Source organism: Pan troglodytes, chromosome 7, assembly GCF_028858775.2.
Source record: "Pan troglodytes isolate AG18354 chromosome 7, NHGRI_mPanTro3-v2.0_pri, whole genome shotgun sequence".
NCBI classification, from domain to species: domain Eukaryota; kingdom Metazoa; phylum Chordata; class Mammalia; order Primates; family Hominidae; genus Pan; species Pan troglodytes.
In genome coordinates, this window is record NC_072405.2 from 38,621,341 (window position 1) to 38,634,061 (window position 12,721).

The 12,721-nt window shown below is 44.6% G+C and overlaps 1 pseudogene; it reads right to left on the reverse strand.

Annotated features, from left to right (window-relative positions):
- Positions 1 to 2,186: 2,186 nt before the first annotated feature.
- LOC100608655 (transgelin-2-like) lies at positions 2,187 to 2,832 on the reverse strand (annotated as a pseudogene).
- Positions 2,833 to 12,721: the final 9,889 nt, after the last annotated feature.

Here is a 12,721-nt window from a genome sequence, read left to right on the forward strand (position 1 = left end):
CGGCAGGCGGAGGTTGTAGAGAGCTGAGATGGTGCTGCTGTACTCCAGCCTGGGAGACAGAGCAAGAATCTGTCAAAAAAAAAAAAAAAAGGAAAGAAAGAAAGAAAATGACAAGAGAATTAAAATGGTACATGAGAAAATATCTAACACAAAAGAGGGCAGTAATAAAGGAATAGAGGAACAATAAAATGCCATAAGACATATAGAAAACAAATAGCAAAATGGCAGATACAAATCCTACAATAAATACATTAAATATAAATTGATTAAACACTTCAATCAAAGGGAAATATTGGGAGAAGGATAAAAAAGACATGCTCAAACTGTATGCTGTCTAGGAGAGACTCACTTTATTTTTTATTTTTTGTATTTTTGAAACAGAGTTTCACTCTTGTTGCCCAGGCTGGAGTGCAATGGTGCAGTTGTCTTGCCTCAGCCTCTCAAGTAGCTGGGATTACAGGCGCCGCCACCATGCCAGGCTAAGTTTTGTATTTTTTTAGTAGAGACGGGATTTCGCCATGTTGACCAGGCTGGTCTTATACTTCTGACCTCAGGTGATCCACCTGCCTCGGCCTCCCAAAGTGCTGGAATTACAGACGTGAGCCACTGCACCTGGCCTGGAGTTCTTTATTTAAATCAACAAACTCATATTCCTCAAGCCCCAGACCATGGTAGGCAGCCCTCCTTTCTCTGTTCCCTCACCCCCACTCCCTAGCCACAGTGAGGGGAATGGAAAATGAGAAGCCACGAGGGCCTCTGCCAGGGAAGCCTACCCCAGATGTGTGGTGAGCACGGTGCAGCAGTGGCTGGGGTAGCAACCGCCACAAGCCCCTCCCTATAAATTAAGTCCCTGTAGCCACAGCTGTGGGAGAACTAAAAACCGCCTTTGCAAAATTATGACTGAGACAGTGAAAGAGATCTAACCTAACTGACTCCATATTGGTTCTACCTTTAAGCTGTCCTTGTTCCTTCCTGGGCAAAGGCCGAACTAACTTTGAGAGGAACTTAGTTTACAGCTTAAAACAAAGATGATAACAGCCCTTTCCCAAAACAAACCTCCTTCTTGCCTAGGGACTAGACTGCCTTTATAGGACTAACAAATTAGCCACAAGATTAGAAATTATGGTTTAGGAGTCATGCAGCTGGAGGCTACAAGATTCTGACCCTCCCTAAACTGCTCCTAAAATCAGTGCTTAAGATATTTTGCCGACCCTGCACTTGATGGATCAGCTGGCACCACCCAGATCGATAAACTGGCTCATCTGATCTTGTGGCCCCCACCCAGGAACTGACTCAGCACAGGAATACATCTTCAACTTCCTGTGATTTCATCTCTGACCTGACTGATCAGCACTCACAGCTCACTGGCTTCCCCCGTCCCAGTAAGTTGTCCTTAAAAACTCTAATCCCCAGGCCTGGCGCAGTGGCCCACGCCTGTAATCCCAGCACTTTGGGAGGCTGAGACAGGCAGATCACTTGAGGTCAGGAGTTCAAGACCAACCTGGCCAACATGGTGAAACCCCATCTCTACTAAAAATACAAAAACTAGCCAGGCATGTTGGTGGGCATCTGTAATCCCAGCGACTTGGGTGACTGAGGCACACGAATCAAGTGAGAATCGCTTGAACCTGCGAGGCGGAGGTTACCTGAGACTGAGTTTCCCCGTCTCTACTAAAAATACAAAAATCAGCTGGGCATGGTGCCACGTGCCTGTAATCCCAGCTACTTGGGAGGCTGAGGCAGGAGAATCACTTGAACCTGGGAGGCAGAGGTTGCAGTGACCCGAGATCACGCCACTGCACTCCAGCCTGAGCGACAGAGCGAGACTCCATCTCAAAAAAAAAGGTGCAAGACTTTTAATTTCTTTAGGATTGGGAGGGCCTGGAAAAAAAAAAAAGATCTAGCTATGTAAATAGAGATTCTTTACAGATGCAAAATTTCCCCCCAAAAGGATAGCTTTGCAGGGCCATATGAAGATATGGCAAAGAAACACGTCTTGGGGTAAAATATTTTGATTTTCTTCCTTGTCTCGTAATGTTATTCCAGAGTCAGGTTGGAAACTAAGTCACGATATACAGGGTTAAATAAAACCCATCTGATGAGAATTTATGGTTTGTAGGGCATGACTCCCCAGATAGGAATTTAGACAAGATTAAAAAAAAAAAAATCAGGGCTTAGTCCTCAGATCAGAGGATCTAGCGTGACATCCCATAGCCGGTCATGACAACCTGAGACACCCCGCAGTTGCTGCCCATCTGTACCCCAATCATGTTCCTGCCCTCTTGTAGCTGGTTGAGAAGTTCCAAGGATTCTCCTTGGGTTTCTTAGAGAACCATATGGGAGCCCCAGAGAAGAGCCCATCGTCCTGGGCTACTGCCAGCCCACCCAGGTTCATCAGGATCCACTGCACACAGGCCACGTTCTTTCCTCCCCAGGGGTGCACAGTTTGGAAGATGTCTGTGGTGTTAATGCCATAGCGCACTCAGCTGCCTGCAGGCATTGAGATATCTGCTCCATCTGCTTTAAGGCCATGGTGGAGGCCAGGGTCTTCTTTACTGGGGCCTGCCCCTTCGGGGCACAGTGCGTTAATGAGCTCACATAGCTCTGTGCCCTCCTTGAGGAAATTCCAGAAGTTCTCGTGTCCAAGCTGGGACCAGCCCACATCCTTTTGGCACTGGGTGGTGATCCATTGATCTGCTCCAGGTCTGCGTCATATGGATTCTCAATTTTCTGCTGCACCTCCCGGCTCAGGCCACATGCAGGTACCTTGTTGGCCATTCCAATGGGTGGTGGCGGCTGTGGGGAGCATTCATGCAGGCTGGAGCGCCATGCACTCAAGGCAGGGGCTGTAGCAGCTAAGGATATTATTGATATGTTGGTGTACGTCTCCTATTTTCTTTTCTGTTTCTCCCCGTTTTTGTCTTTCTGGCTTTTTTTTTTCTGTCTTCCTGTAGGTTATTTGAACATTTTTCAGATTTTCATTTTTTATTTATTATAGTGTTTTTAAGTATATATCTTTGATTAGCTTTTAGTGGCTGCTCTAGGTAGTTTATATATTAGGTTGGTGCAAAAGTAATTGTGGTTTTTGCCATTACTTTCTTTTTTTTTTTTCATTCTCTAAAGCACAACTTTATTGTCAGAAAGGAAAGGACACCAAAAATAGGACTGTCCTGTGCAGATGTCCAATAGCCTTAGTGTGGGGACCAAATGCCCCCCGGCCATTGGAAAGACAGATCTTGTAAGTTCCATTCGTCCATGCCCTCAACCATTCATTCATTTTTACTGAGGCAGACAAAGATAGAAGTTCCTGCCATCATGTTTCAATGAAGGACATATTCGCCATTACTTTCAATGGCAAAAACCGCAATTACTTTTGCACCAACCTAATACATACTTGATCGTCATTTTATTAGTATATATAAAACAGGTTTTTTTGTTTTGTTTTGTTTGTTTGTTTTGAGACAGAGGCGGCAGTGCAGCGGTGCGATCTCGGCTCACTGCAACTTCCACCTCCCGGGTTCAAGCGAGTCTCCTGCCTCAGCCTTCCAAGTAGCTGGGATTACAGGCATGCACCGCCGTGCCTGGCTAATTTTTTTGTATTTTTAGTAGAGATGGGGTATCACCATGTTGGTCAGGCTGGTCTGGAACTCCTGAACCAAAACAATCTGCCCACCCTGGCCTCCCAAAGTGCTGGGATTACAGGTGTGAGCCACTGCATCTGGCCAAAACCAGTTTTATTCAGAAACTTTTTTAAAAGAAAAATTCCTTCTTAAAAATAACAGAGAGATTCAGAACAAATGCTATACTGGATCAGATACTGGAAAAACAGAAGTTAGGTAAAACTAACCTGGACATTCTTAGCCCTTTGCCTGCCATTTCTTAGCTCCAAATCTGCCCTTGCATGCTCCTCTCTTTTATGCTGTGTCTGGGACGCTGCAATGTTCCTTTCACAGATTTCTTTGCTAGCTGCCTTCCTGCAAAGCTCTGTCAATAGCAGGCACTAGAGGAAGATGGGAAGGTAACAGAAAAGAAGAAGGGACATTCTTCTTTCAACTTGCTCTTTCAGCCAATGTTACCCCAAAACAACACTTTACAAATAGTAGTTGGTTCCAGCTTCCAGCTACTTTGGGTGCTCCTTGAGAACCAACCTCATTGAGCCCTCTCAGAAATATCAATAGCAGCTGAGTGATGCTTTCTCTTCATAGACCCTCCTCCAAGTTTCTAGGTACTGGTGACTCCCAACCTCTTCCCTTTAGTTATTCCAGCACTACAAGAATTAGTTGCTCTCTGTAGCCCTCTAGGCTACCTCAGTATTGCTTTCTGCTCTTTCAGCTTTCTGACACCTGAAACAAATCCTCTATATTAAATCCCTGATAAGGTTTGGATCTGTGTCCTTACCCAAATCTCATCTCAAAATCTCGAATTGTAATCCCCACATGTTGAGGAAGGGCCCTGTAATCCCCACGTGTTGAGGGAGAGAAGTGATTGGATTATGCTGTTCTAGCGATAGTGAGTGAGTCTCACAAGATCTGATGGTTTTCAAAAGTGGCAGTTTTTGTCCTACACTCTTACTTCTCTCTCCTGCCGCCTTGTGAAGAAGGTCCTTGCCTCCCCTTCGCCTTCCATCGTGGTTGTAAGTTTCCTGAGGCCTTCCCAGCACTGTGGAACTGTGAGCCAATTAAACCTCTTTCCTTTATAAATTACCCAGTCTCAGGCATTTATTTATAGCAGTGTGAGAACAGGATAATACAATCCTTCTGGTGATTTTTATTTTTCTAATTGGACCCTGACTGGTGACATAGGGGAAGGGAAAGGGCAGGAAACTATATATATCTATATATATAGATATATGGAGTATATATAGATATATGGAGTGTATAGATATATGGAGTATATAGATATATGGATTATAGATATATGACGATTATATATATATATGTCTTCTGTATACCAAGTATACAAATAATAAATATCAATAATTTTATATGTTACTAGTAATAGCTGTGATTTATTGAGACCTAGTCTATGACTTTCCCTGGCTACTTTCTTCTCATGTTGTAAGTTTCTGCTTGAATTTAATCTCAGAGAGGTTTTCCCTGATCGCCTTATCAAAAGCAACTGCTATTCCCTGTTATTCTCTGCTTCAGCTCATAAACCTTGTCCTTTATAGTACACAAAAAAAAGCACAATCATTTGATTTTTCTGGTCTGTCTTCCCCACTAGAATGTGAGGGAGGCCCTTGTTGGTCTTGTCCACGGCTGTCTCCCTAAAGCCTAGCATAGTGTTTGGCTCATAGTAGGTATATGTGAGTATTTTTAAAATATTGGTGTGTCCATTATGTATTCTTGCTTAACAAGCCATCCTAAAATGTAGTGGCTTGAAACAAAACAGTAATTTCTCATGATTTTGTGGTCTGGCTGCGTGGTTCTGGTCTTGTCTGGGCTCACTGAAGAAGCTGCATTCAGCTGGTGGATTGGCTGGAGCTAGAAGGTCCCAGAGGACCTCACTTGGTGGGGACAGCTGGAAGACTGGGGCCTCTCTCTTTATGTAGGGTAGCCCAAATGTCTTTATATGGCATCTGAGTTCCAAGAGCGTAAGCCTCAATGTGCACATTTTTTTTTTTTTTTTTTTTTTTTTTTTGAGACAGAGTCTGACTCTGTCACCCAGGCTGGAGTGCAATGGTGCAATCTCGGCTCACTGCAACCTCCGTCTCCTGGGTTCAAGCGATTCTCCTGCCTCAGCCTCCCAAGTAGCTGGGACTGCAGATGCCTGGCCACCATGCCCAGCTAATTTTTGCATTTTTAGTAGAGACGGGGTTTCGCCATGTTGGCCAGGCTGAATGTGCAAATATTTATTGAGCTTCTGCTTGGGTCACAGTTATGTCTCATTAGCCGACAAGTCATATGACCAAGTCCAGAGTCAGTATGGGAGGAGGCTACCCAAGGGCATGAATACCAGGAATATCAGTAGGGAGCCATCAGTGCGACAGTCTATAATTTTGTATACATTATTGCTAATACTGACAGCAGCCTGCCACATAGTTGCTATTTCTTTTTTTTTTTTTTTTTTTTAGACTAAGTCTTGCTCTATTGCCCAGGCTGGAGTGCAGTGACATGATTTCAGCTCACTGCAACCTATAACCTCCTGGGTTCAAGCGATTCTCCTGCCTTAGCCTCCTGAGTAGCTAGAATTACAGGCATGCACCACCACGCCCAGCTAATTTTTGTATTTTTAGTAGAGACGGGGTTTTGCTATGTTGGCCAGGCTGGTCTCGAACTCCTGGCCTCAAGTGATCCCCCCGCCTTGGCCTCCCAAAGTGCTGGGGTTACAGGCTGAGTCACCATGCCCAGCCTATTGTCATCTCTTTTTATCTTTTTTTTTTTTTTGAGACGGAGTCTCGCTCTGTCACCCAGGCTGGAGTGCAGTGGCGCGATCTCGGCTCACTGCAAGTTCCGCCTCCCGGGTTCACGCCATTCTCCTGCCTCAGCCTCCTGAGTAGCTGGGACTACAGGTGCCCGCTACCACGCCCGGCTATTCTTTTGCATTTTTAGTAGAGATGGGGTTTCACCATGTTAGCCAGGATGGCCTCAATCTCCTGACCTTGTAATCTGCCCACCTTAGCCTCCCAAAGTGCTGGGATTACAGGTGTGAAGCATCACACCTGGCATCTGTCATCTCTTTTAACCCAGAAGTCCCCAACATATTTGGCACCAGGGATCCATTTCATGGAAGACAATTTTTCCATGGACTGGGGGTGGCGAGGATGGTTGCAGGATGATTCAAGCACATTACATTTATTGTGCACTTTATTTATAACATTATTACATTGGAACATATAATAATTATACAACTCACCATAATGTAGAATCAGTGAGAGCCCTGAGCTTGCTTTCCTGCAACTAGAGAGTCCCATCTGGGGATGATGGGAGACATCATCCAGTGACAGATCATCCAGCATTAGATACTCATAAGAGGTGTGTAACCTAGATCCCTTCCATGTGCAGTTCACAATAGGGTTCATGTTCCTATGAGAATTGAATGCTACCACTGATCTGACAGGAGGTGGATGGAGCTCAGGCAGTAATGTAAGTGATGGGGAGCAGCTATAAATACAGATGAAACTTCTCTTGTTTGCCACTTACCTCTTGCTGTGTGGCCCAGTTCTTAACAGGCCATGGACCGGCACCAGTCCACGGCCCAGGGGTTGGGGACCAGCACCAGTCCACGGCCCAGGGTTTGGGGACTCCTGTTTTAACAGACGAAGACTCTAAGATCCACAGAAGTCAAGTAACTTGTCAAAAGGTCATAGCAACTAAGTGGCAGAAAATTCTAATTTTGATTCCAAATTCTGCGATCTTTCACTGTATCACAATCTTCTGGGAAAACGTGGGTAGAAAAAAGATGACAACTCAGGAGAGAACTTCAACCTATATTTTCATTTGAATGGGAAAACACAATAGGTTTTATTTTCCTTTGCATGTAGTGGAGAAGATGAGTGAGCCAGATGATATGGGCTAAAGTGATTTTAAAATACCTCAGCTGTCACTTCATTAGCCAAGCTGACTCATGCTCTCACTGGAAGTCCTACGGTTTCTCAGCTGTAGTCACACAATATTTCATACATAATTCTCAGTCATAGCTCTTACCTATGTACTATTTGCAGTTCACCGTTTATTATGAGCTCTTCCTGGTCTGTATCCACATTGCTTGTATATTGTCTGAAGCACAGCAGGATCTCAACAAATGTTTGTTAAATGAACGAATTAGCAGAGGTCAAGGAGGCCAAAGATGAAGTCTCTCGCTGTTTGCCAGGGACCCTGAGGAGAATCAATAAATAACTAGGGAGTAAAGCATTAAATGGAATGAATCATGAATTGCGTATTTGCTGTGGTTTGAATGTCCCTGCCAAAACTCATGTTGAAAATTAATTGCCAGCTGGATGCAATGGCTCACTCCTGTAATCTCAGCACATTGGGAGGCTGAGACAGGAGGATTGCTTGAGCCCAGGAGTTGGAGACCCACATGGGTAATATAGCAAGACCTGTCTCTATTTTTTTTAAAATAAAATTAATTGCCATTGTAACAGTATTTAGAGGTGACACCTTTACATGGTGATTAGATCATGAGTGGATTAATGCTGTTATCATGGGAGTGGGTAAGTTATCTCAGGAGTGGGCTTCTGATAAAAAGATAAGTTTGGCCCCAATTCTCTGTCTCACATGCTCAATTCTGCCTTCTGCTTTTCACCATGGGATGGCCCTCACCAGATGCCAGTGCCATGCTTTTGGACTTTCCAGTCTCCAGAACCGTAAGCCAAATAAATTTTTATTCTTTGTAAACCACCCAGTCTGCGATATTCTGTTATAGCAGCAGAAAAGGGACTAAGTATTATTTGAAGAACAAGAAGTAGTTCATGGAAGCAGACATTTTGGTTAAACAAATAGGTCAGGCCAGACATGGTGGCTTATACCTGTAATCCCAGCATTTGGGAGGCCAAAGCAAAAAGATCACTTGAGGCCAGAAGTTTAAGTCCAGCCTAGGCAACATATTGAGATCCTGTATCTACAACTACAACAACAACAAAAGTCAAAATTTGTTAACAAAACTAGCTTAAAATTGACTAGTGCTGTTAATATTTGTCAATTTTTAATTTAGAAAATTTCTATTTCAACCAATTCTGCTTGTTTTTTTTTGTGTTGTTGTTGTTGTTGTTGTTTTAATCAACAATTTTGAAAGTCCACAGGGAAGATTCACACCCCATAGCCTTTCTTCCACTTGCTTGGTCTAGCCCTTTCAGCACTGATGTCAAGAATTTAAATGTTCTCTACAATTGGAAGGAAATTTCCTCGAAGAAACTTTGTTGAAAACCATTGGAGTTGACAGGTTTTATTTCCAGAGATAGTGAACTACAGAGGATTCTGACTCTAGTGATACTGTGCACAGTGGTGGATAGGAAAGAAGCAAACATTAAATTTAAAAATTAACTTAAAAAATTTAACAAAAATTCCCAGCACTTTGGGAGGCCGAGGTGTGCAGATCGCTTGAGCTCAGGAATTTGAGACCAGCCTGGGCAACATGGCAAAACCCTGTCTTTACAAAAAACAATAGTAATACAAAACAAACAAAAATTTAACAGAAATGTACACACTGAATGTGACATCTCCAGCTATTTGCAAATGGTATATTTAGGAAATCTTGACATTTTCTACGTTAACAAAAATGAACCTCCATCAGAAAGGGCAGATTTTTTTTTGACTATTTCTAAAAACACAGATTTAAAGTGGTAATTTAACATCCATATAAAATATAGAAAGAAGAGAAGTGTATTTCAAATCATTTCTTGCCTTTTAAAAAAAAATTTGAGACAGGGTCTCGTTCTGTTGCCCAGGCTGGAGTGCAGTGGTATAATCTCAGCTCACTGCAGCATTGACCTCCTGACCTCAGGACATCCTCCCACCTCAGCCTCCTAAGTAACTGGGACTGCAGGCACACGCTACCATGCCCTACTAATGTTTGTATTTTTCCTAGAGACAGGGTTTCACCATGTTGCCCAGGCTGGTCTTGAACTCCTGGGCTCAAGCGATCCATCTACTTTGGCCTCCCAAAGTGCTAGGATTTCAGGCATGAGCTGCTGCACCCAGTTAAACTATTTCTCATTAATTCAGTGTTACAGAAACTACAGGCAATACTATAAAGTCCATGCCACGTGTGCTAATTCACAAGTGGACAGCATCATTCCCTTAGTTTCCCCAGCTGCTGTTTAAAGTAAAGCTGGTAAGGGCTATCTACAGTCTTCCAGTCACCAGGGCTGTTTGTGGCTGGCAGGAGACTCCAGGAGCCAGTCCTGGTTCCAGATTTTACTGGCCCTCTTCCAGATGGTCTGCAGCTCACATGGACTTTGTTCCTGGGAAACCTGTAGGTAGGTAGACAAGCCAGCTAATACAGGCAGGCCTGAATGGGAGCAAATTCAGAAAGGCTGGGCCAGAGCTCCAGGAAGCTAGCACAGATTTCAGATTAGTTCCAGACCATACCTGAGCCCCTAAGAAATGTTCTGATGTTTCAGTTTCTGGCAACAGTCAGTAGGCCTGTAGGAGAAGGGTAGATACTTTTCATATTAATAGCTGACATGCAACACAGTTTAAAAGAGCCTCTGCCTGCTTCATCTCAACTGAGCAAGTACGGCAGGTACAGTTGACCCTAAGTTAGGGAGGAGCAAACTAGGACTTTATGAAGGCCACACCAGAGCCAGATGGCTAAAATATGGCTAGAACCCAGGTCTCAAAATTAAATATTCAAGCAGGCACACAGGGCTTTGCTAGGGCCCAATCCACCAGCCTACGCGGCCAGGTGATCCCTGGAACCACCTGATCAGCCAGACCTTCAGCCTGTCGCTGGCTCTGTAAACTCCATGCCTGGGTCCGCCCCTTACCTCACTCCCAGCTGCAGCGAAAGGCTCATCACTGTATACCGGCAACACCTGATGAGGTGAACTGTGGCAGAACCCAGTATAAAGATTTATAATGTTAAGATCAGGCATGGTGGTTCACGCCTGTAATCCCAGTGCTTTGGGAGGCCAAGGTGGGCGGACCACCTGAGGTCAGGAGTTTGAGACCAGACTGGCCAACATGGTAAAACCCTATCGCTACTAAAAACACAAAAATTAGCTGGGCATGGTGGCACACACCTGTAATCCCAGCTACTTGGGAGGCTGAGGCACGAGAATCACTGGAAGGAGAAGGTTGCAGTGAGCCAAGATTGTACAACTGCACACCTGCCTGGGCTAGAAAGCGAGACCGTCTCAAAAACAAAATGACACAAACAAAAACAAGATTTATAATATTAAATAATAAGACACTTGCTAAATGCAAAGTGTAGATTCCTGTCTGGCAGATCAGGAAGGCTTTGATCAGCTGCAAGGCTAGGAAGACCCAGTGGCTCTATCTTGATATATGCCCACATCCTTAGGGATGAGCTTCAATGACTCTTGGCCTCCCTGGCCTGTCTTTAAGGCAGTGATTCTCAATCAGGAGCAATTTTATCCTTAGGGGACATTTGCCAATGTCTGGAGACATTTCTAGTTGTTAGAACTGGAAGAGGGGGTGCTATTGGCCTCTAGTGGGTAGAAGCCAGGGATGCTAATATATGTCCTACAGCGCAAGGATAGCCCCCTACAAATGTCAGGAGTGCCAAGGGTGAGAAACCTGCTTAAAGTAACAAGGCTGGGCTTAGGAAAAAAAACCCTGCATTGGCCATCTCTCCCTGGCAGAGCAACTTGCTCAAGACTTCAGATCTAGTGAAGTCCAAGCCTGTGACCAGAAATCCCAATGAGGCTACTCCAAAGGTCCCACTCCTTTTTTTTTTTTCTTTGAGATGAAGTCTCACTGTTGTTGCCCAGGCTGGAGTGCAGTGGCACAGTCTCGGCTCACTGCAACCTCTGCCTCCCGGGTTCAAGCATTTCTCCTGCCTCGGCCTCCCGAGTAGCTGGGATTACAGACGCCCACCATAGCGCCCAGCTAATTTGCTAATTTTTTGTATTTTCAGGAGAGACGGGGTTTCACCATGTTGGCCAGGCTGGTCTTGAACTCCTGACCTCAGGCAATCTGGCCGCCTTGGCCTCCCAGAGTGCTGGGATTACAGGTGTGAGCCACTGCACCTGGCCAGGTCCCACTCCTTCTAAGGCAACATCCTTGGCAATGTCCTTCTCCCATCCTCTCAATTTCTTCTCATGTAAAATGGGCATCCTGATACCTACCAATTAGTATGACTATAAACATTAAGTGTGATAAGGTGATATGGTTTGGCTGTGTCCTTACCCAAATCTCATCTTGAATTCCCACGTGTTGTGGAAGGGACCTGGTGGGAGGTAATGAATCATGGGGGCAGGTCTTTCCCGTGCTGTTCTAATGAAAGCAAATAAGTCTCACGAGATCCGATGGTATTACAAGGGGGAGTTTCCCTGCCCATTATCTTTGCTGCTGCCATCCACATAAGATGTGACTTGCTCCTCCTTGCCTTCCGCCATAATTGTGAGGCCTCCCCAGCCATGTGGAACTGTAAGTCATTAAACCTCTTTCTTTTGTAAATTGCCCAGTCTTGGGTATGTCTTTATCAGCAGCATGAAAACAGACTAAGGCATGTGAGAATGCTTTGTGAACTGATTAACTACTGAACTAATATCAGTGATTATGACAAATATCAAGGCCATGGGTAACTGAGTAGCATGGAGGGGGCAGTACCAGAGCTTGTAAACTCTGCAGAGGGTTGGAGTGTCAGCTCAACCCAGCTAACATACAGGCGTAGGATGCTGGAGATGGAAAGAAGAAAGTTGTGATCTTCATCTGCAAGGTGAGGGGGATGGGGTGGTTCTCAAACCTTCTATAGCCAAATGCTAAGAGCATGGCTCTAGAAGCAAGTTGCCTCTGTTCACATCCTGTTTCTGCCAGGTACTATTTGCGTGACCCTGGGCGAGGTGTATAACCTCCCTGTGCCTCCTTTCCTCATCTGTAAATGAGGATCGTAGCGTTATCCACCTCACAGAGTTGTTGCTTTCAGGTAACAGTGCCTGGCACATAGGAAGTGCAAAATAAATGTCAGCTATTAGTATTGCTCTTGTTAAGAGCCTATGCTTCCCACAGTGCTTTCAGACTCTATCTTCAGCATACCCCGCCTCCCATGAACATTTGTATCAAAATCTACTATTTTTTTTGAGGCAAAGTCTCAC